Raw genomic sequence first — 24,612 nt, 5'->3', positions numbered from 1 at the left:
CTCTTAGACAGAGGCATACTCTCTACGAAAACATATTTAATCCAATGAATATGATCACAGCTCTAGAATCAGAAATGCATGAGAACTCTACTCCATATATACACAAAATAAACGATTAATGATTCACAGAGTACGAGGAAAATCGTAGATTTTCCACTGATAGTTCACATGAAGGTCGAGGAGAGTAATTCTTCATCCTGTATATAATGTTGGTCTGTTTTTTTTTCACCCACCTCAATTATGGTATGATCCTCCTTGCGTCTGCGTATCTACGTATATCCACAGACTGTACCCTCATCCACATCCACCCATCCAGTCCAACCGCAGCCATCCACAAGTGTGCCAGTCGACCACATCAACAATACCCATCCACATCCATATGAACCACATTTCCCCCTTTCCCATCCACTTACATCTACTCATAATCCACATGCAACCTCCGTTCATACACGCGTATCCACGTATAACCCCACCCACGCAAACCATTACCTACTTGCATCGTAGATCCACTTGCACTACCCATAAACACTCATCCCACATACGTATACCCGTATACACTGACCCTACGTACGTCTACCCATACCCACGTATATAGAGCCCAACCCATATACCCCATTACGAACACCCACTTCTATGGACACTCCCACCACGTACACAGCTCAGCTCAGCCCAGTCCTAGGGGGCTCCGGCAACACGACCATTAACCCAACACTAACACCACAGTGCTAAGCTGGCCAGTTCCCGCCCTCACACGCCCTCCAGACCACTCCCTCGTTACACGCCTGTCCTCATTACAGGTCAGGTCAAAGTCATGGTTCGAACTGAGGTCAACCAAGGTCTCGACTTTCAAGATGTGGCAGTAAAGTCGAGACGTCAGTTTATATACACATGACCTAGAGAGAGAGAGAGAGAGAGAGATAAAGACAACTTTTTTGCTCTATCTAGACCAAACCTTGAGTAATCCATTACCACATATCCCTGATGCTAAATTTCCTACATCACTGACTTATGCAATGTTAGTGTAGTAAAAAATCTACGAGCCATTAGCTTTACTCTCTGTTATCTTATTGATTATAATAGTTACCTTGAATATAAGAAAATTAACTATCTAAACATGCACAGCAAATAGACACACACACACACTACATAGGACAAAACTCGACTTTACTTCTCGAGCAGCATAAAGAATTAATAGAGAAGATGGTTCGTAATTTACAAGCCAAGTTATAGAGAAATGCTGAAGACCTTAAATATGCACATCTGTTGGAGAAAAGAGCAAGGCATCGCTTGATCAAAACATTTAAATATTTCGAAATATGCAAGGATGAGACAACCTATACCATAAGTAATCAAGTAGGATCTGAATTTTCAAAAGAAGTAATATACTGAATATACTGAAGGGTGAGATTATGAATGCGTACAGTATACATGAGCTTAAAAAGTTGTATGATAAAGAAGTGTGAAGCAGGTGACGATAGTGTGTGGCGAGTTAGGACAGTGTGAGGCTGGCTGGGGCAATGTGAGGTGGGCTGGGGCGGTGTGAGGCAGGATGGGGCAGTGTGAGGCAAGGATGGGGCAGTGTGAGGCAAGGATAGGGCAGTGTGAGGCAAGGATAGGGCAGTGTGAGGCGGAATGGGGCAGTGTAAGGCAGGATTGGGCAGTGTGAGGCAGGATGGGGCAGTGTGAGGCAGGATGGGGCAGTGTGAGGCAGGATGGGGCAGTGTGAGGCGGGCTGGGGCAACGTCAGGCGGGGCGGGTCCACCTAAAGATTAGTTCACAGGTGTCGACGCTGGACATCACCTGTGAAAAGATCAGAGAAGACCGGAGTGTAGGTTGAAGCTCCCCGCCCAGTTTGGGAGGGGAGGGACGAGGTGGTGTAGCGGGAGGAGGGGGAGGATTAGAGAGACTTGGGTGAAAGTCGTGGGGTGAAGTGGGAGAAAGGGGGGAGTGGGGTGGAGGTGCAGGGAGTGGGAAGGGGAGGATAACGTGAAGAGAGGGAAGAGTTGTTGGGTGAGGGAGATGAGAGGTGGAGTGAAGTGAAGAGAGAGACACGATGGAGTGGAGAATGAGAAGTGGATTATACGAAGGAAGGAAGTACCCATGTCTTGCTCTGTAGTATGACAAACTCTCTATATTCCTATGAAACTTGTTTCAGTATATGTGGGTATACACATACGAGAGTAGATACATGGTATATATGCAAGGTCAGGAAAGGGGCAACTCAAGTGTGAAACTCTTTCCCCCTAACACTCGTATAGTGCGATAATCACACAAGCTGAGAGTTTACCTTCCTACAACTCCCTCTTGTCGCAATTAAGCAAGTGACCCGAAATTTGCGTTTCAGGAAGACTACGTCAATATCTGGTTCAGGACCAGTACCCACTTAGGTCAAACTGGCTGAAAGACCTTCGTTGTCGTCTATCCGCTCATAAAAATAAGTTACCCAACAGACAGACCCTCAGATGGTGTGACCTGCAAGCGAGGGACTCGTACCTTCACCGAAGGTAATGGCCTAATGGAAACCATTTTTAGTACTTCGTATATGGCGGGCCAGGCCATTATATGGCGCCTATACACCTGTAAGCAGCTATGGTATACCTCTCCAGGACCATTATGCTCGTCTACAAGGCATTTATGTACCTCTCTATGGCTACTAAATGCGCCTGTATAGCCCCTGTATACCTCTGTCTACTTGCCCTTCACCTCTTTAGGGCCAGTTCCTCCAAATGGCCAGCCATCAGTCCGCATCAGCCAAGGTGATCACCTTCATAACATCTTTACGAACACCAGTTCTATCAAGCCCTTAAGAGGAGAGGGACAGGAGCTGGAGACATTTAGTCTTATGGCTCTGAAGTAGCTGATTATACCATATAGGACTATGATTATACTTAAGTATGACTGAACAGCCGTCCGACTGATTATCCTGGTGAAGATTCAGGTCAGGTCTTAAGCTTTGAGGGAGCCAGCTACTCAAGACGTGGGCCATATACACAGTGAGAGTGTATGTAGCCTTAGAATTAACCTTGATACTTGAGGAGGGTGGTGTTGGAAAAATAGTTTTTCGGTTGGTGGATGTAGTTTGACGCTGACGGTCTTCATTACCCTGGCAGCCAACAGGCTTAAAGCCTAACCAACCCACTCAAATATCGTTTTCTTTCTGCTGGTGTGGTTCGTCTACTTATGAGAGGGATAGAACGAAATATTCTAATAATCTGCAGGCAACTGATTTTTTTTTCAAGTTTCTTAGCATTTCTATATAATGAAAAAAGTAAATATCTTACAACCTTTTTGAGACAAAGACACAGAAACTTTAATAGAATTTGATTGGTATATGAATTCTAGATGAGGAGCGAGACGCTTAGAACTTAGATAATCTGACGATATAGCAACAGAAGTATCACCCTTGTTTCTCTACTGTACCTTTATCACTAGAAAACACAAAAACGATATGGAGTAGATAATGTGGCTCTTGATAGATAACTTCTTATCAGAGACACAGTACCTTTTAAATATTCTGAGGCTTTCTTTGTGTATATGTGAACGGTTCACCTCCCTGAGTGCACCCCGACAGAACTGCTGGAGGAACCAGGTGTCCGACGTTCTCCACCACACTGGGCGACCCACGTACCACAGAGCTTGCCCTTAGGGTTGTAGCTCGCCAGGGGGATTAATGGTCCCTTCCTACAGCTCATAAACGTGTTCGGAGACAGGACCGAGGATAATGGATGGGATTCGGGTTAATAACACGCCTGCAATTAAGGCCAATCATCATTTGGGATTAACCGAGTTTATCTTTGAGCTGTACCTCAGGTCATTCTCTCTCTCTCTCTCTCTCTCTCTCTCTCTCTCTCTCTCTCTCTCTCTCTCTCTCTCTCTCTCTCTCTCTCTCTCTAGATCGCTGTCACAAACTCCCACTATGCCCTTTAACTGTCACTACCTCAGCCACTACCAATATCACCACCACTACCCTCTTGCCTATATGACCCTACAGCCACCACTACCCCCGCTTCACAACTACAACCACCACTACCTCTCCACTTTACAACTACATCCACCACTATGATTACAGTTGGTGATAAGAACATAAATCACGAGAAAAAATATATAAATCCTTCTTAGAAATAAAGGAGAAACATCTTCGTCTGTTCTAATGTACTTCCAGAACCACCAGTGCTCTCACTGTACCTCTACAGCCACCCCCTACGACCACCACCAGCATCATCACTGCCAACACCACAACCAAAGCACTTGTTGTACGGCTTGAAAAAACACATTTAAATAAATCTACGATCGTTTAATTCATTGACATCCATCCCTTCCCTATATATATATATATATATATATATATATATATATATATATATATATATATATATATATATATATATATACTAATTCAAGAATTGACGTTGATCACTCATTAAAAGATTTGGGGATAGGCATATAATCACCATCGTAGATCAACGGCAAAAGATTAGCGATTAGGGTTGACTGGGAGATAAGGCGGGGATTAGGGCTTAACCCCGACTGGGAGGAGCATTAGTTGGTATTCAGTGAGTAAAAGGACTTGTCTGACCAGGATCTTTTAATGTAATATTAATCACCTACTCTGTTGTTGTATGTGAGAGAGGAAGCCTTTTAAAGTCATGACGACCTCAGCTTGATCTGTCGAAGTTATAATTTGTCCCTCACTGGCAACTATTTCCACTCTGTCTGCACCAATAGTTCCACCAGATGCGACCATTGTTTTCATCAGTATTTCCACCAAATGCGACCCTTGTTTACAGAATTTTTCCTCCAGGAGCAACCGTTGTTTACAGCAATATCTCCACCAGATGCAATCCTTGTTTACAACAATATTGAACCAGATGCGACCCTTGTTTACAGTAGTATTACCACCAGATATGACCCTTGTTTGCAACACCACTACCACTAGACACTATCCTTGTTACAATACGATGTCCACGAGATACGACACCCTGTTTGCCAGACCATTTTCTCCAGACAGGATGCTTGTTTGCATCACCATTTACACTAGATACAACCCTTGTTTGCAACAGATGTATTCCACATCTACCAAACTGAAGCCTGCATCTGTTCCTGTTCATCGAGTGTCTCCTCGACAAGACCATCACCCAGCTACCATTCCACTACCATCCACCCAAGTACCAACCATTCAACCTAGTACTGAACCATACATCCCACCATTCAACCAAATAGCCCTGCCTTCACTCCAGCCCTCTTGCTGGCAACACTGGTTGTTAATGGCCACAACAAGTAGTTGATGACCACAACAGGTTGCTGATGGCCACATCCGAGCTTTTGGTGGCCACAACGGGCAGCTGGGGGCCACAACGCGCTGTTGATTGCCACAGCGGGCAGAAGGTGTCCATCACAGCCAGCTGGTGGCCACCACGGGTTGTTGGTGGCCACGGAGGTGCTCAGAGACCCCTGAGGGTGATTAGCGACGATAATGAACTGTCAGAAAGCGACCCGAAGCGTGATTGATCTCTGATCTGTATCAATCGGTGCTTAAGTGTTGTGGTGTGTGTGTGTGTGTGTGTGTGTGTGTGTGTGTGTGTGTGTGTGTGTGTATGTGAGTGTGTGAGTGTGTGTGTGTGTGTGTGTGTGTGTGTGTGTGTGTGTGTGTGTGTGTGTGTGTGTGTGTGTGTGCATTCATTAACCTTTATGTACTGTACAGGAAAGGAGTTTTATACTCGTAAAGGTGAATTATGACCCTGGGTGCCCCAGCTGCCAGGTCAGGTCAGAGGGTCATAAACCCGAGATGCAAGAGCAGACTTGCTCATTAGCAGCTGATCTCTCATGCCCCGACCCTGGAGGCAGTACAATGAGTGAACATAAAGTCTTTTGGTGCTGAAATATTAGAGTGTGAGGAGCGCGAGGACACCATATGCTGTGCTGGCTGGTGTGACGAGGGTGTAGGGTGGGTCATTCTGGCTCACCTTACTGGTTCTGGTGTTGGGGAACTGGGAGGTTTCCAAGGAAGGTTTCTATGAATTTTTGATCCCCCATTTCTTAACGTGGTGTGCTATTATTTCTTCCCTATTCTTTCATTTTGCTTCTATCTTTCTTCCTCTTTGCTTTGCTGTTCTTTTCTTCTACTGCTTTCAAGAGGGACTGTATCTTTTTCAGTAAGTTAAGCCCAGACCACCTCGCTTGGACCTTGGGTCTGTGTAAATCTCTCTCTCTCTCTCTCTCTCTCTCTCTCTCTCTCTCTCTCTCTCTCTCTCTCTCTCTCTCCCGGGTGGGTCTCCGGTACTCCCATGATTAATGACTGGTTGTACCTGATCACTTGGGGCTATGACTTACATCCCTCCACCTCAGTCACTTCCTCAGGGACTCCTGAGGGATCATATCGTCTCTTGCGTCTATCCCTTCACCCTGCACCCCCGTACCGCACACTTTTAGCACGTTCTTCATGCTTTTCTCCCACCCCTGCCACGCTCTTACCCCTGCCACGCCCTTCTACCACCCTTATCGCGCTATCATCCTTGATACGCATCCTCCCACCCTCGCTGCTCCCCATACTCCTAGCCTCCTACCCGAAGCACGCCCCTCACCGCCTCACTCCTGTCATGCATTCATTCCAGCCTTGCCACACGCTCACTGCACCCTCCTCTTACCTTTGCCACTCCCCTCACCTCCATCCTTCTACGCTTGCCACGCCCCTCACCTCCATCCTCCCACCCTTGCCACGCCCCTCACCTCCATCCTCCCACCTTTGCCACTCCCCTAACAAACCACACCCAAGTCACCTTACACCTTTCCTCCGATCTGCTCTTTTTTCCAACTCGTTTAATTTCAGCTGATGTTCTTTATCAACAAGGTAACAACATATCCTATCCACTGAACAGTCTTTCACCTTAAGACCATACCGAGTTAACTCTCTCCCTCTCGTATTGTCTGTTAGGTACATACCTTCATATGGGAACTTAATTTTCCACTTCTAATGTGATCTTCCACACAAACGTTCATCCCTCACCCCTGCAGGATCGTCACGCCACCTTCACCACGAGCAGAAAGGTTGGTCTTCGTTGAGTCTGTAATCGTCAGAGACAACCTTTACCAAACGGAAATTATGTAGTCATAAATGCCAAATAAAATCATCATTTATATGATCGAAATTTTCATATAAGGAAGCGGTCTCTTTAACACACACACACACACACACACACACACACACATACATTGCACTTATAAGATAAACACTATACTTACTGTAACCTTTATATTAATTTATTTTATGTCATTATAATGTCATATATAATGTCATATGTCATATGACATTATATAGCATACTTCATGATACATAACTGATATTGACATACAAGAATAACAATAATCACAGGGTAAACAGAAATTTCTAGATCTTAGAATTAACAAGTTAAAAGAAATGGAATACACAGGATTAGATGTATGCAAATTTACAGGCAAGATGATGGACAGTGTTGGGCTGTGATCATTATAGCGTCTTCTTCCTCCTCCTCCTCCTCCTCCTCCACAACCCGTATCCCTCCATATCACTCCTGCTCCACTCCCACTCTCTTCCACTCTCTACTTTCTCTTTTCTAATCCTTCTCTCTCTCCTTTATATTACCCGTTCTCTGTTCTTAAATCTTCCACATTCTATATTCCATAGTCATTTACCATTTTACTCCTTTACTTCCTCTTCACCATCCCACCCAGTCTATCCTCCCCATCCTTTTTCCTCCCCATCTCCAGCTCTCTCTCTCTCCCGTTCTCATTTTCTCCCCTTCCCGCCTGGAGGAGCCGCCCCTTCCCGTTCCCCCAGCCCTCGGACCGCCCATGACCCAGCCTGACCCAGCCGGCGACCCCAACAAAGCGAATCGGACATTAATGAGCGAGTATCCAGCGCGGCTGTCACAACACTGGCCTCACGGACCATCTCCACCCCCAGCTCACAGGGACGCCTGGATCCCCCATAACGTCCCCTGATCCTACCCCAGGACGGGGCAGAGAGGATCGGATGAAAAACACAGAGCTAATCCGAGATTAAACCAATGGAGAGATGCTTGGGTATTCTTATCTTATCAGCGATTCAGAATACACCAGTGGTTTTGACTTGGTATCTCAAGGGTGGTGTTCATCTTGATTTAGATCGTATTTTAATGGAGATCTTTCCTTCCTTTGTCCCTCTCAAAATTCGAGCAAGAGGTTTCAGACTCTGCCTTCAATTTTGGCGAATTGTTATTTCGTCATATGATTTTTCCATTATGACTGTAATCTGAAAATCGCGTTCCACAAGATTATAAAACTTTAGAAAATTTTAGATTTTTTTTTAATTTTCCCGCGATTCGAATATTGCGTTTCGAAGCGTGTCTAATATTACAACAAATTCCCTTCGGATACGATATTGTTATGAGAATACTTCCCTAATCTATTGATGATATTCCCAGATAATCAGTCGTTGAATCATCACTATATATCTCTCAGCGGAATGTCATTCCCTTATAGATCCACCATTTTTAAGGCTTCCTGGATCACTATATATCGTCCTCACAGCGTTGAAATCTCCATACTCTGGCTTTGTTGACATGTTGGCCACGACCCTTCCTCAGAGCCTCCTTTGTTGACCCTAGGGAAAGTTCCTGGCATTGGTCGTCATGCCCGGGGCTTTAGGGAGGAATGTACCGTGTTGTGGGGGTTCTATGGGATTTCAGAAGGAAAATGGGAACGTGAATTTGAGAAGTATGTACTAACATTCACTTCGACATATAGTAGACAAGGGCGTATACACGCACACACACACACACACACGCACACACACACACACACACACACACACACACACACACACACACACAAGACGTATCCTTCACCCGGGCTCACTGCTGGCGTGGTGACCGACCACCCGGGGAAGGGGTCAGACAGTCTGGATTTAACCCCTGACCTCGCGTCCCCCTTCACCAGCCCAGCCTGTGTCAGATACCCAGAGTGGATGCCCGAGGGATGACCCAGGATAAACAAGACCTTAATGGTCGGCTGTATGCTCAGGAGTTAATGGTCGGCTGTATGTACACAACGTCTCCTAAAATATATCAAAACGCCTTCGCGAAAGCCACGGCCGATGAAGCAAACCTCAAGTGCTTGAAGTAACGTTATGGAAACTTTTCCTTATTCTGTCAGTCATAATCAAATTAAGTTTTTGGTTGAAAGTGTAGTCTTTAAGGTGATACAACGATGTATTCCAAACTATTGTCATTCATTTACTTGATGGAGTCGTTATGGACGTCTTTCTATATACAAAATAAAAAATAATCTAGACTATTTCAGTATGTTATAATGTTGCTTTCGTGAATGTCGTACCAAAGGATGGTTGAAATCTTTCCCTGATGGCTCAAAATATTTGGAAGTAATTTCGAAGAAATTCGGGATTGTAAATAAATCCCAAGAAAGACAGATATATTGTCAGTTTCAGGTTTTTTCACTGGATGTTTATTGTAATACCAGACATGTTACCTTCTCTCCTTGAAGAGGCTACTGTCGATAAACAATAAGATTAACGATGCCTCTTCAAATAATAATCTTTACTGAAATTGATAACGCAAAATTCTCTCTGGAAAATGTTAGAGAAGCAACGTGAACAATACGATCTTTGAACGGTCTCTTTACCCACGTACATCGTAGGTTATCTTGTACAAGAATTCATCAAAAGCTTCAGGTCTGTTATTAAGATTCCTTCGTCAAGCAAGCAAGACCCGAGACAATAATTCATTGTATACAACGAGAAAAAATAATCATTCACCATAACATATGAAAAAATGTTTGCTGTTAGAGAAGAAAATACATGAAAACAACTGTGAAATTTTTTTAATACGAACCATGGAATTTATAAAGTATTTTTATAATTCACTATAACACATGAAAAAGTGTTCGTTGTTTGAGAAGAAAATACATGAAAACAACTATGAAAAATTGTTAATACGAACCAGGAAATTTATAAAATATTTTTTAGCAACAATGAAGCACAAAAGAGATCTAAAAGCCTGGCGGAAGTACTTGATAGATCGTAGGAACTTCCTGAAGTTTCTTTTCTCATCATCAAAGTAAAAACTTGCTTCATCTAATTGCTAAAGCAGTAAACACTCTCAGAACTGTTAAACTACCGAAAATAAAAGATTTTAAAGTCACTCCAGGATATAAAAACTTCTAAATTCTCTTTAATGACCGGCAGGATACAATGAGCTGTTTAAAATGATGGAGACGAGCGTGATTAACGAGCCAACAACACCATCATCCATCACCCCTGGAGAAGGGCGGCAGTTAGCATGACCTCAGGTAATCCGACCATTAGGTCAGGGTAGTTGCCAAAGAGGTTTTCCTCGCCCTTAACTACCCAAACCACTCTCTGGTGAGGGCTGGATAAGGAGGGGAAGGGAGAGAAGGGTGATGGTACATTAGGGAGGGGAACGACGAAGAGTAGTTAGAGAGGATGTGGAGGAGGAGAGGCGGTGGGAGAAGATAAAACAGGAGGACGGAGGACAGGAAGATGGAAAAGAAGGGCAGGAGGCAGCGGGTGTATATCAAGGGACAGCCCTCATTAGCTTGAGCCAGGTTGACTATAAGATTTAAGACGTGTGTGTGTGTGTGTGTGTGTGTGTGTGTGTGTGTGTGTGTGTGTTAAGGATTTTGGCTGGAAACGTTACAGAAATTCAAAAAAGATAAATAAAATCTGACATCTATGACCACATTTAGAATAACATGTGTAAGACACTAGAAGTCGATGATGCCAGTACTGTGGAACGCAAAATGTTGGAATTCTGGAACTCTTACGATAGCGACCAACGTGATGCCTTTAATAATATTCTCACATATAAGACTGAGACCAAAGTCTTCTTTTCCAAGTGCCCTGCTATGTTACAACGCCTTAAATATACGTTTTCAGTGTGTAATATTCTGGCTAACATTCTCATGCTCCCATAAAAGTTGTCTAGTTATTTTCTCTTCTGATAACTCAGCTTTTATCTGGTCTAGATTCTTCAACGGTACTCAAGAATCGTAACTTCAGTGATTCGAGCATTGGTTCGTTGGAGATGGGACGCTTCGGAACGACGTTCCGGTACCTTCTTCGAAGAAGAAAATGTCCAGAGTCCTCAAAAATTGATTTTGGATACGTAACATTTAGAAATATATTTTTTAGAATTCTTTAGAAATAATTTATTTGTTTCAATACAATAACGTTGTGGAATATGGTCTATATTTTCCCACCATAGTTTTGTGTGCTTCACTTTGTCCACAAATTATTCACTGGGGTAAAGTCGAAGAGTGAAAGAGACGAAAATGAACGCAGACGAATCGGCACCGGACACACAGCGTGGTGCAACGCCCAAACGCAGCCAGAGGAGCGCCTCTGGGGTAAGCCAGGCTACTAACACTGATTTCACGGAAAACACTTTCAGGAAACCTTTCTTGAGAACACAAATACGTAGAAACCAAAGAAAACGTGAGAACCTTATTTCTTTTATGGGGAAGAAACATAGACACTGAAATCAAATAGAGGAAACCTACGTACAAGAAAGCTTAGAGTAGAGCTTGAGTGTAGCGCTTGAGGGAAAGTTTTTTTTTTTTCTTTTTTTGCGACAATCCTTCAGGGAGCACCAGCCCGGAACACGTAGCTTGGTACCTGCCGGGGGAGCACCTAAGACGAACACCTGATTAATCCGCCTCTCAGGTGAAATCCCGTTTGGTCATTGTTGATGATAACCAGAACCAAGACTCGACCTCGCCAAGCCCAACCCCGTCACCTCCCAAACGCCGAACTCAGTCTCTATGTTACCTCCCTCCCTCCTTCCCTTCCTCCCTCCCTCCTTCTCTCTCTCTCTCTCTCTCTCTCTCTCTCTCTCTCTCTCTCTCTCTCTCTCTCTGCCTAATGGCAGATCTCGTCGTAGTTAGCTCTATCAACCTATCTTTTAATCTTTATCTACTTTTTTTTCATTTTTTTCACTTGTCTCTCTCCATTTTTTTGTATATTTTTGAGCTCAAAATGTCTGATATTCCTACCATTTGTTCTGGTTTTGCACAATTTCTAATACCGTAAACACTCCCCTTTGTTTAGCGGCAGATTCTAAGTACATTCCATTCATTTCCTTCATACTTTCTTATATCCCATCAAGGCAGTTCGACATCTTTATAAATACACTCTCACTAAAGCCAGTTGTTTACCCTGTCCTATCTCTCATCCTTCCCATTAATGACAATATAATTCAGCCATTATCTTCTCTCGTGTTGCTTATTCCTCACCCACACCCTTCCATAACAACCCGGAATTATCAGCACCAAAATGCCAATGAAATGCGCGGTTATTGCACTTCTCCCTTTTTCATCTATTCTAATTCCGCGAATCTTTGCTTGCTTGCTCTCTCTCTCTCTCTCTCTCTCTCTCTCTCTCTCTCTCTCTCTCAAACCCCCTCCGTCTTGGTCTTACCATTATCTCTGTCCCTTTATCTCTACACCCGTCCTTCACGTCTGACTCGTATCTGCATTCAATTGCTGGTAAGTACAGCTTGTGCAGCAGTTAAGGCGAAAGAAGCGAGGGAAAAACGGGGGTGTCTTGCGTGGTGTGGGCGTGGTTGGCGTGCCGCAAGGTGCGCTCTTAACACCGCTCTCACTTGTGATCTACACTTGTGAAATGCCAACGTCTTCATTAATTTCATTTACAACGAAATGTGGTTTTCACTTTTAAACGCAAATTCCGTTTTCTTAAATTTTCCATCTTCCTTCAATGCCTATGTATTTATGTATTTTCTTGATTTTACAACCTATATATTCCCCTTTATATATATATATATATATATGATATATATATTATCATTGTTCTCTTATCACATAATTTACTAAATCGTTTTTACATTTCTCAAGTCGTGTCTCGTTCCATTAATATATATGATATAGTTCGTAAGTTTCTATTATGTTTTTTTTATCTCTACTGGCCCTATGTCCGGTTTTATATTGTCTTCACATTATCCAGTCCCACATTTATGTTGCTTCTTTTATATTTTTCAACACACACACACACACACACACACACACACACACACCATGAGTCAGCATGGACCAGCCTTGTGCAAGGCCCGCTTGGGTTTGAATCCTGCGCGTGACAATCGGTCCACACCTAACCCAGGTGTTTATCCTCCCCCTTGGGACTGGATGACACTTAACACTGCATATAGGTACCATGTCTTTACCTCTGTGTATATAAGCGCGCTCACCTGCCCACCCACCTACCCACCCACCTACCCACACACACACACACACACACACACACATTCCCCTCCTGCAAGATGAAAACGATCCACCGTTACCCGAAATACTTTATTCACCAGCCGGCTCTCTCGTCCATCTCACGCTGTCTTCGCCTGCATATATACCCCGGCTCTCCACTCGACAGCTTTCCGTCTATATCTTCACTCCACCCAGTCACACGTAGTGGGTCTTCCCTCTTGTTTTCTGCATATATTCACCTCCAGCTCATTGGGAAATTCCATATAACTGTATTTCCTCATCACTGTGTCAGGAATTTCTGGTGTTCGTGTTACTCTTTTAAATATTCAGTGGTAAGGCGCTTCTCTCTTTCTCTCTCCTGACATTAAACATTTAAGGTTATTTTCTGTTCATCTTATTTTGTCGTATCCTTTACAAAAGTTTCACCCAATCTGCGCACCACGCAAGGCAAAGTTTCATTCTCCCTTAAAGGTTAGTTTCATTTACCCGGCAATGTTTCACTCACAAGGTAAAGTTTTATTCATTTTACTTAGTTAAGTTTTATTCACCTTACAAGGTAAACTCTCACTCACACTACAAGGTAAAGTTTCATTCACTTTGCAAGATACAATGTAACTCACACTACCAAGTAAGTTCCACTCATCACAAGGTAAAGTTTTACTTACTCTCCAACATAAACTTTGGCTCACCCTACTTAAACTAATCTTCCTTGAAATTACTTGATTACTTAATGATTTTCCTGGCACTTTCCTCTTGCAAATCCCTTGACAAAGAACTTTCACCTCTTGTTTTCCTTGTATACTTTGTTTTCATATGGTTTCTAAATCTCTCTCTCTCTCTCTCTCTCTCTCTCTCTCTCTCTCTCTCTCTCTCTCTCTCTCTCTCTCTCTCTCTACGTTGAACTCCTACCTCTTCATCGTGCCTTACATAACTAATATCTCGAACCTCATCATCCCTTGCCACAAGACGACAGATGAAACACGCCTCCTGGAGGCTGGCAGGAAGACCTACAGTTCTATGTATCATATCATATGTAAACTTAGACAACATACGTCACGCTGGGACGAAAATTCATCAAGATTATAACATAGAGGAAAATGTACCTAACGAATCAGGGGTTCAGTTGATCAGAAATGAAAAGAATTTGTGAAATAGTGACAATCCATAAAACTGTGAGTATGACGACCTAATCCTCTGATAACTGTGACGTAATCGCTGTGAGTATGACGACATATTTCCCTGTAAGACGATGACAAACCTCTCAGAACGATGACTCGAGTGGTAACACTCACTGGTTACGTTACGTTACACAAGGGATGTAATTGCTGCACTGAACAGATTGGATCCTAACACACTATTGACATATATAGTAACTTGTTCCAGAGCTGGAGACATTTAACTTTGTTAGATCACGTCATCAAGTTTTCAGTGCTCGTAAAATCCTTAAACCATTTCTAACTTCTCCCTAAAATCCCTTAAGCAATTCCAAGTTTAGTGTGTACGTCTCCAGGAATAATAAACACTTCTGAGAATTTCTTTGTTCCACTTCAATACATCCTTGTCATTCCCTGCCACTGCTACCGTTCCCTGCCGCCCTTCCTACCTCCCGTCATCCCCTGCTGCAGCCCCTGCCTCCCGTTACCCTTCGTGAACGCTGACATTTCTACCGGCCATCAGGAGCCAACCATCCAGCGTCCACAGGGCTCTGGTGTCCATCACAGTGACGTCACGGTGAATTGCATCCCAAGTGTAAACAATCTCCATCTCTCGATATGTTCATGTGTGAAGATCATTCTCAACTTGCCATCAACTTCTTTCCTTTTTTTCTGTTCATAAACAGTTATACATTATATATATATATATATATATAAGATTAATTCTTTCCTTGATATCTTATATCTACATATTGTTCAGCAATGAAGGCAATCTTCCCCTCGATATCTTTACTATATTGTAAAAACAAAAATAATCTCAATTTTATTCCCGTCGCGTCTGTTTGGGCTTCTCCAACTGTCTCATTCGTTACTCTACGATTATCACAAGTTATTCCATACAAAGTTTTCTTTGCATTTTTCCTAATCTTACTTTGGGTGTTACATGTCTCTGCTTTTCAAAATATTTGAGCGTTTAAGATATTCATCCATTGGCCTTTAGGGTTATCTAAGGTTCCAAATATTCGTCTGTAACTTCTGATGTCTTGAAAATGATTTATTCAAGTAACTGAACTTGATATCGAGACGTATTATTCTTTCCTTTAAAAAGTTTAACACAATCAGGAAGTCCTAAAAAAAAAAAAGTACCATTAAAATTTTCAATTTTTTCTCAAACTCGTCAAACATTTCCATTCTCTCAGTTTCAAATGTAGTCCTTTACTATTTTTTTTTTCTATTTCTCTGAAGTTCTTCCTTGCCTCAGTGGCTTTAGCTCTTTGTAACTCCAACAGATATGAACCAATCTTGACATTTCCTTCTCTTCCCTCCCTCCCTTCTTCCCGTCATCATCCCACTATTCAGGTTTTGTATTTCTTTTATCAACTGTACATTTCCTCTGTTGCCAAAAGCAGTGTTCCAAAACCTCCTTCATTTCTGGCTCACAGTTGTTCATATTTTCTAGAAAAGAAGAAATCAACTTGGAAATATTCCATTGCAATCTTCACTTGCATTGTTCATTTGCGTTTTAGTGCATCTTTTCCTCCCGCTATCGTTAATGCTAACATCTTAATCTTTATCTTCACGTTATGAACATTAATCCGTCGAGTATTTTTCTGGCTTCAGATAACGGGGCAAACCTCTCACTTGCGAATCTTACCGCTCGGAAATATTTCACATATCTTTATGGCTAAATTCAATGTTTTCTCTTTTTTTTTCTCTTCTTATTTCACTTTCCTCCGTCTGTTTAGTTCTTGAGATATTCATCAGCGACGTTCTATGATCACTATCTATGACCAGACGTCAGAGATTGTCTGAGTACATCAATGTTTATGACATCAGCCCCACCAAGAAATACATCATGACTACCAAGATGTCAGAGATTGTATGGATACATCCACATTTGTCACATCAACCTCCAACAAGAGAGAAGTCATGCCTGCTGCTGACGTTTCGTAAATGATGAAAGATGAAAAGGAAATGGAATGAGTATCTGTAGATATGAATGCAGACGTGGAACCAATCTCAAAAAGGAAAGTCGACTCCCTATTATACATAAATGCTAAGCGTCAAGCAGGATGGGCTGACGGTTTTTATCGTATCTGAAGCCGATGGACCGTGAAAGAGAGAATCGAAATCTTTTAGGAAAGGAAAAACAAAATCTTTTAAAAACTTTTCCAGAGAATTTGTTGTGAGTTTTCCTAAATACGTTTCCACGACACTTCCCTTCAAGGACACGCATGGCGGGACCCACACTAACACAGGTGACAGTTCGAGTAACTGGAGTACTTGTAATGGCGATAACGGCCCACGACCATGAAGGAGAAGCGTTGTTTCACAAGCTTAAGAAAGGTTACCTCAACTACTGGGGAAAGAAACATAGCCAACACACCCACGCCTCACCCAATTACACATATACTTTTAATATCTATCTATCTATCGATCTATCTTTCGGTATATATACCCACACAATTAAGGTGTTACCGGACTCCACCTGTAGGTGGTTATGCCATGGGTAAAAAGTCACCTTCGCGGGGCTCGTGTCATCGTCAGCGGACGATAAGGAATACAATCTCAGCGAAGAACTTCTCATGCCAAAGGAGTCCATCATCTCCTTACAAAACTGACTGTAACGCAACCTGGAAGCCGCAGGATCCCTCCCCTCTTCCCATAAAAAGAGTTCTGGCGTCATACGATTAAAAGAGTAATAACACAATCAATTCGCCGAAGCCAAAGTCAGGCATGCCGAAGGAATATATCGGTTAGATCGAAAAATTTTTTCCTGTAGTGACCCAAGCCCTGAAGTCATGTCAGATAACATACATACACACACACACACACACACACACACACACACACACACACACACACACACACACACATGTACGAGTGGCCAGCGTTTCACTCCCTACCTTCCTCCATCCATCCAAACCCCTCCTCCTCCTCCATCAACCTCCTCCTCTTCCAATCTTTTACTAAGTATCCATTTCTCCCTCCCTCCCTCCCTCCCTCCCTGCAGACCGACTTAATGGGGAGGCAGACAGACGAAGAGACTATAATAAGAGACGCCCGCACATACCTCAATGGCTGGCAGTCCGGCAAATGTATACAGCAGAGTGTATGTACACACGGGCAAGATGGAGCACACGTCAGCCTGTGTACTCGGGAATAAAGTCAACACTCAGTGTATCCAGTTCGAGGCGAGGGGGTGTAGCACCATGGGAGGGGTGTAGAGCCAGGGTGGGGTCAGCTTAAGAAGATACGAGATACTGGTGTTGTAACTGGGGAGAGAGAGAGAGAGAGAGAGAGAGAGAGGTGAATTATGGGTTTAGAATGTTTATCTAACAAGGAGGGAGAGGTTGAATATGGATGTACTACGTTTGGCAGGGGAGGAGGGGGGGAGAGTGAAGTTAAATACGGGTGAAGAAATTTTAACGGGACAGGTGGGGGTGGAGTATCGGTGTAGAAAGTTTATTAACATGGTAGGATGAGATGAAATATGGGTGTAGGATATTTATGAAGGAAGGATGGACGAGGTTATATGTGGGTTTAAGAGATTTGTCAGAGTAGGATGATGTCACATATCAATGCAGGAAGTTAAACAGGGGAAGGAAAGGTGAATAGGGGTGGGTAAATGAGGTTAGATATTGGTTTAGAAAGTTGAATGGACGAATATGAGACATAACATGTGGGAAGGAAGTTAAGCGGAATGGGAGAGAGACACTGTGTACTATGGATTAACCGAGTTAACATTACGAGCGTGAGGTTAAATATGGGTGTAATTAGTTAAGCAATGGAAGAAGGGAAATTAGATACGGTTGTTGTAAGTTTAACAATGGGAGAGTTAACTTGAATATGGCCGTAGCGAATCTGACTCAGGGAGAGTCAAGTTCAACGGAAATCACAACGAATTTTGTAGGCGAGCGAGTGTTAAGTACTCATGCATCGAACTCACCAAGGAGAGATGGGGGAAGATATCAAATATGGGTGTAGAGGGAGGAAAGATAGGCGTTACATGGGTGTAAGCTGTGTAGACGGAGGTGTTACACTGGGGTAGCTAGTATAGAGGGAAGGGAGGGAGCCGTTACATGGCTGTAGCAAGAGTAGAGTGAGGGGAAGTAGGTGTTACATGAGTGTAGCAAGAGTAGAGTGAGGGAAGGTAGGTGTTACATGGGTGTAGCAAGAGTAGAGTGAGGGGAGGTAGGTGTTACATGGGTGTAGCAAAAGTAGAGTGAGGGGAGGTAGGTGTTACATGGGTGTAGCCACTGGATGATAAGGCCAAGTGCGGGAGAAGGGAGGAAGTGGCCGAGGTTGGCTGTCGTGCTCCCTTTTTATATAGGACTCTCGCAGCATCAAGACTGCGCTCCAGGCAGGAGCAGGGAGATGATGGACACCTTTGTAACGAAAAAGTCCTCTACTGGATTGTACTCCTTTCCGTCCACTGACGACGACACAGCCTCGCTGAAGGTGACTTTTCGCTCGCGGTGTAAACCACCTGCAGGTGGAGGAGTCCGGTAACATACACACACATGTACACGGAAATGACAGCCAAAATCAATTACCCTGACACATACATACTTGGCTGAACCTCAACCTACAGCGAGAACCATATATCTAAGACTCACTCACGTCGGTAGATGAAGGCCCAAGCACCTAGTTAATGGGGTGGAATTACCTTCAAGTACAGATAGAACCCCAATTACACTCCACCTCCTCCAACTAACTACCAACCAATTAGCGGCTACCCATTCGCCATCAGGGTAATTGGTTACATCCGCAAGAAGAGTGTGATGACGTCGTGCGCCAGGGAAGAATATGTGTGCTATGATTTACTGCTAATTAAACTGTACGCAAGGCTACCCTGATTCCAGGTTGGGGAAAAGAGAAACGTCATTTTCTGGTCCTTTGACGTGATGTGTGGTGATTGTGGGCGACACGTGAGGTCCACATTGTACAAGTGATAGCTGCTCCTCTGCCGGAAACACTTCTCTTGAAAGACCTGGTTTTATTGGTATTGTTTTTTTGTACGTGAAGTATTGCCAACTCATGTTTATATTGCTTCCCCTCCTCCTTCCCACACACACACACTACACACACACACACACACACACACACACACACACACAGAGGATCTGCGTGGTTTAATGGTTGGAGTTGCTGACTGTGAGCCAGCACGGGCCAGCCCAGGGTCGGACCCGCATGGGTTCGAATGGCAGGTATGGTATAGCAGTCAGCCCACACCCAACACAGGTGTTCCTCCTCCCCTCAGGGCTGGTTGATTAACGGGTACCTAGCTTAGGCTGGGGGCGCGTATACACACATACACACATGGTGGTAAAGACACGGTGAGCACAATGTTACAAGACGGGGTAAGACATGAATGATAATCACACTAGCACATCAATGTTCATTGTTTCCAGTCATACTACGACGAAAGTTATCAATTTTTACTGCTCACACTTTTGGCTAATCGTTACACACACACACACACACACACACACACACACACACACACACACACACATACAATCTTTTTTATCCTCCCTCAGGTGTCTTCCGTTTTCTTTGCTCTCTGGCCAGGCTATGATTATGACACCCTCCTGAAGACAATGTCATCAGTGGTCTCATTCGTCTAACTACATACCATTAATCCTCAGAGCGGGGATTACCGCCCAGATTTATACAACCTTAAGGCTATCATCGCAGACGGAGCGAGCCTATAATTTGTCAGCGACTCACCAGAAGGGGCAACTAAAGCAAATTATAGGGCAAGTTCATATGATGGTTCTGTCAGCCGTACGTGATGGACGTAAAATTTCTCCTTTATATTGATTAATAACACTGGACGTCGTATCCCACGGCATCTAGAAGCTATAATTCCCATGATGATAATTGCTGACTAATGTATATAAAGATGGTAATTATTTACAATAAGGAAACATTAAAGAAAGAATTATAAACAAGAGTTGATCATGTCAGAAAAAGGGAAAGGTTTTGTAGATTCTCTCTCTCTCTCTCTCTCTCTCTCTCTCTCTCTCTCTCTCTCTCTCTCTCTCTCTCTCTCTCTCTCAGGCTTCTCCCGTCCCCCGACCTCTCTTAACTGCGGCGAACAGGGTGTGTGTGTGTTTGTGTGTGTGTGTTTCGACTCTGGCTTCCTTCCTCACCGCTCGTTTAAATTCCCACACTATCCATCCTATGGAAGAAATATTGCAGGTGTGTGTGTGTGTGTGTGTGTGTGTGTGTGTGGGTGTGTGTGTGTGTGTGTGTGTGTGTGTGTGTGTGTGTGTGTGTGTGTGTGTGTGTTGTTTTAGTGGAGAGAAAGCATGGGGAAATAATTATCTTCAGGGAGGGATATGTCAAGCTGCTACTTTAAAGAATAATCAGCTTTGTCGATGATGAAATCGTATGGTGACGGGCTGGATAAACCTATTCATGTATATCACAGTTACTGTGGGATGGTGGGGGTTATGTGGGGATCAGCTGGTCCACACGAACGTGTTGTGGGAGCAGAGAGATGGACTCCACGAACAGAGTCTTCAAAAGAAAAAAAAAACAGCAAAATCCAGCATAATTATGAGAACAAAATTTTTCTCAAGAAATCTCAAAAACTCTTATGGCATCTGGACAAAGCAACACGTCACATGCAGAAATGAATATTCAAATATTCACACACACACACACACAGTCTCTCTCTCTCTCTCTCTCTCTCTCTCTCTCTCTCTCTCTCTCTCTCTCTCTCTCTCTCTCTCTCTCTCTCTCTCAGACCGTACCAAGGTATCGATGCTGTGGCAGCCACCATCACCTATACGATCATAATATAATGGTTCACAGCTCGAGAGCGGCCACTCATTACCCACTTTGGCAATTACAGATGATGCGCTTGACAGACTTAATCAAGAGAGAGAGAGAGAGAGAGAGAGAGAGAGAGAGAGAGAGAGAGAGAGAGGGAGAGAAACCTAGCCACCTTCATTTAACAATGACGACATTTTAGCCAAAATTGTAGAGCTGGCGAGAGAGAGAGAGAGAGAGAGAGAGAGAGAGAGAGAGAGAGAGAGAGAGAGAGAGAGAGAGAGAGAGGAAGCAAGACAAGAGATTGTAGAAGGGGAGGGAGAAACGGTCGTTTTCTTGATAGCAAGTTACGTGACTTCCGCCCAACAAAGATCCGCGAAGAGTGTCGATTAAGGGTTGACTTCCGTCGACCTGAGCGGTCACGCTGGAGTCGACCCGAGTCAATTAGCCAACAGCTGCCTCACACGGAGCGACGAGACGCGTGTGAGTGCTTCATCCTACGTGATACCAGGTATTACCAGGCACCGCCAGGTATGTTTAGATATCACTAGGTACTACTGTAACCAGGTATTACTAAGCACCGCCAGGTATCATTAGGTATCACTACTTACTACTGTAACCAGGTATTACTAAGCACCGCCAGGTATTATTAGATATGACTAGGTATTGCTAGGTATCATTAGGTATAACCAGGTATTATTAGGTATGACTTGGTACACTAGGTATCACTAGGAACATCTATGACCAGGTATTACTAGGTATCATCAGGTCTTACTAGTATAGCACCAACCATCTCTAGCTATTACATGCAAAACACATATGACATTTACTTCCCAAATTCCAAGCTTCATCACAAAGGTCGCTAACAAACCAAGAGACCTCAGAACACTGACCAGCACCAGGTATAGACGAGGAAGGAACCCACTGTATCCTCTTGAAACGATTCACTCACTTCTTCGACCTAACCCCCCCCCCCTCCCCCCATCTTCCTCGTCATCCATCCTGTCAAAAGAAACCTAACCAAGCCAGACAGCGCAAGAAACAGAGCACCGGTGACCTAACAATCACAAACGTACCGTACCTTCACAACAACATTGACGTGTTTCCATAGTCATCTCAACACAATATGCTCGGGCACTTGGTTCCTTGCATCAACACTAGATCTCTCCCACCCAGACCAGTGCATAACCAACTATCAGCATCGTATGCTCAATTCAGTTACCACTGCTGCCTCGCTAAGGCGGACCTAGGAAAGCTGGAGTGTGTGTATGTGTGTGTCTATATATATTATATATATATATATATATATATATATATATATATATATATATATATATATATATATATATATATATATATATATATATATATATATATATATATATATATATATCAGAAAGCATCTTCTCGTCTATGTTTGCTAGTATTACCACCACAACCTGGTAATCAACTACTCCCACTATTAACAACCATAGCCACCACCTCCTCCCACTCCATTTCCACCGTTAAGGCCATCATCAAGAGCAACCTACCACAACCACAACCACCATCATCCCCACCACCACTGATTATACCTCTACCAAGAACAACTATCATCACAAGCCACCAGCCCCTGGCCACCATATATCCAGCACCACAGAGTAGCAAGGAACATTTCAAAAGTTCCTGCTCACCTTTTCCACTGCCGGGTGTTGAGCCAGAGGGAGTGGTGGGTGGGAAGGAGAGTTCTGCATAATAATCTCTTTGATGATGATAACCTCGTCATGGACCATCAAGTCTTCTGTCATTTGTCCCTTCCAAAGTAACTTTCAGTTTCATCCTACCATTACAACCATTGCCCACTCATCCTACACTCAGATAATCTCAAAATATTCCAGCCTCTCTCACACCACCCCAGCCTCTCTCTCAACCAACCTCTCCCTTCTCTCTCTCTCTCTCTCTCTCTCTCTCTCTCTCTCTCTCTCTCTCTCTCTCTCTCTCTCTCTTCCTCGACCCAACCAAAAATCACTGCCGCTCTCTGTCTGTGAATCAAACTCACCACCACTCCAACCACAATGCAACCATAAGGCCGCACATGAAAGACTACACCACCCGCATCACAACCTCCCCCTTCCCCCCCCCCACCATGGAAAAAAATAAATATAATCCATTGCTCTTCTGTCAGGAGCAATTAAGACTGGTTTCTTAGGCAGACGCTGGCCAGCCGACAGCCCACACAGCGTTGCCAGGTCCTCAGGGTAAAAGAAGGAAAAAAAGAAAAATCCGCTTACAATCAGCTCGTAGTGGCGTAGCTAAGGGTCTTAGAGAGGCGGAATTAGCAAAGATAGGACGAGAACCCGACGACATGACAGATGCCAGGCGTATCGTGGGCCGCGATGGGATTCAAGCGAAAGTGTTCTTATCTCAAGAGTCGGGTTGAGCGAGAGAGGTGGTAACACTGGAGCTGTCATGAGGCTTGGCCGCTCCCCAGGATACAGTTACGACGGGGAAAATTGATCTCTGTTCTCCTGTGATTATAAATATCAGGATAGGGAACATTACCTGACCTCATACTACCCCTGAATCAAGTTGGTTTGTTCCTGTTTAAGGGAGAGATGTCAGGTATCTGCCTTTGGGGTATTTCCCTCGACTGATTCCCGAGATTTTCTCTTCTTCTGTTGTTGGATCTTATTCCGAGACCCGTAACTCTATCTTGAGCTCCGGGAAGCTAGACAGAATGATGAACCCAACTTTAGCAGTGTTCAGGTTTGGTTTCTTTGGGCTGCCAGGTGTTGTGATGTGGGAGGCGACCCAGGTGGGAAATGGACTTGCTTCAGAACCATTCTTGTAGAATATGTGAAATTGATAGATCACAGTAGATAGATAGATAGATAGATAGATAGATAGATAGAGAGAGAGAGAGAGAGAGAGAGAGAGAGAGAGAGAGAGAGAGAGAGAGAGAGAGAGAGAGAGAGAGAGAGAGAGAGAGAGAGAGAGAGAGAGATGAATACAAGTCATACCATGCTGAAGAAACCTGATGCTGAATTAAGTTTTCTTTAATATATTCGTGTGGACAGAGTTCTTCATTTAGTTAAATGAAAAGATAAAGACCAGCTTCTTGGGGCGTGTACGAGAAATAAAGAATGGAAGTGAAAATATATTGCCAGTTTGTATCATCCAGAGAATGTTACCATCACCTCTGGCCCTCAGCACCAACAGAGCAGGAGTGTATCTTCCTCCCACCAGGTCAGCTGTCACCATACTATACTCGGCTAACCTTGGCCTTCACAGGCGAGACACATTCCTGTATACTGGCGTCGTGTGGGAGAAAGCTCTCTCTCTCCCTCTCTCTCTCTCTCTCTCTCTCTCTCTCTCTCTCTCTCTCTCTCTCTCTCTCTCTCTCTCATGTAAAGAAAGGCCTCTTCCCAGTCAT

At 43.7% G+C, this 24,612-nt stretch overlaps 1 long non-coding RNA gene across 1 annotated transcript in view; it reads right to left on the bottom strand.

Annotated features, from left to right (window-relative positions):
* Window positions 1–24,612, bottom strand: part of LOC139750728 (uncharacterized) — a 62,250-nt gene that overhangs the window by 3,421 nt on the left and 34,217 nt on the right. Inside the window, exon 2 of the long non-coding RNA XR_011713202.1 lies at window positions 6,940–7,061. This is a non-coding gene — a long non-coding RNA (uncharacterized lncRNA). The remainder of the gene's footprint in view (window positions 1–6,939; window positions 7,062–24,612) is intronic.

Source organism: Panulirus ornatus, chromosome 10 (genome assembly GCF_036320965.1).
Source record: "Panulirus ornatus isolate Po-2019 chromosome 10, ASM3632096v1, whole genome shotgun sequence".
Lineage (NCBI taxonomy): Eukaryota > Metazoa > Arthropoda > Malacostraca > Decapoda > Palinuridae > Panulirus > Panulirus ornatus.
Note: the sequence above shows the minus strand (reverse complement) of the source record. Positions and strands in the feature narration are given on the sequence as shown.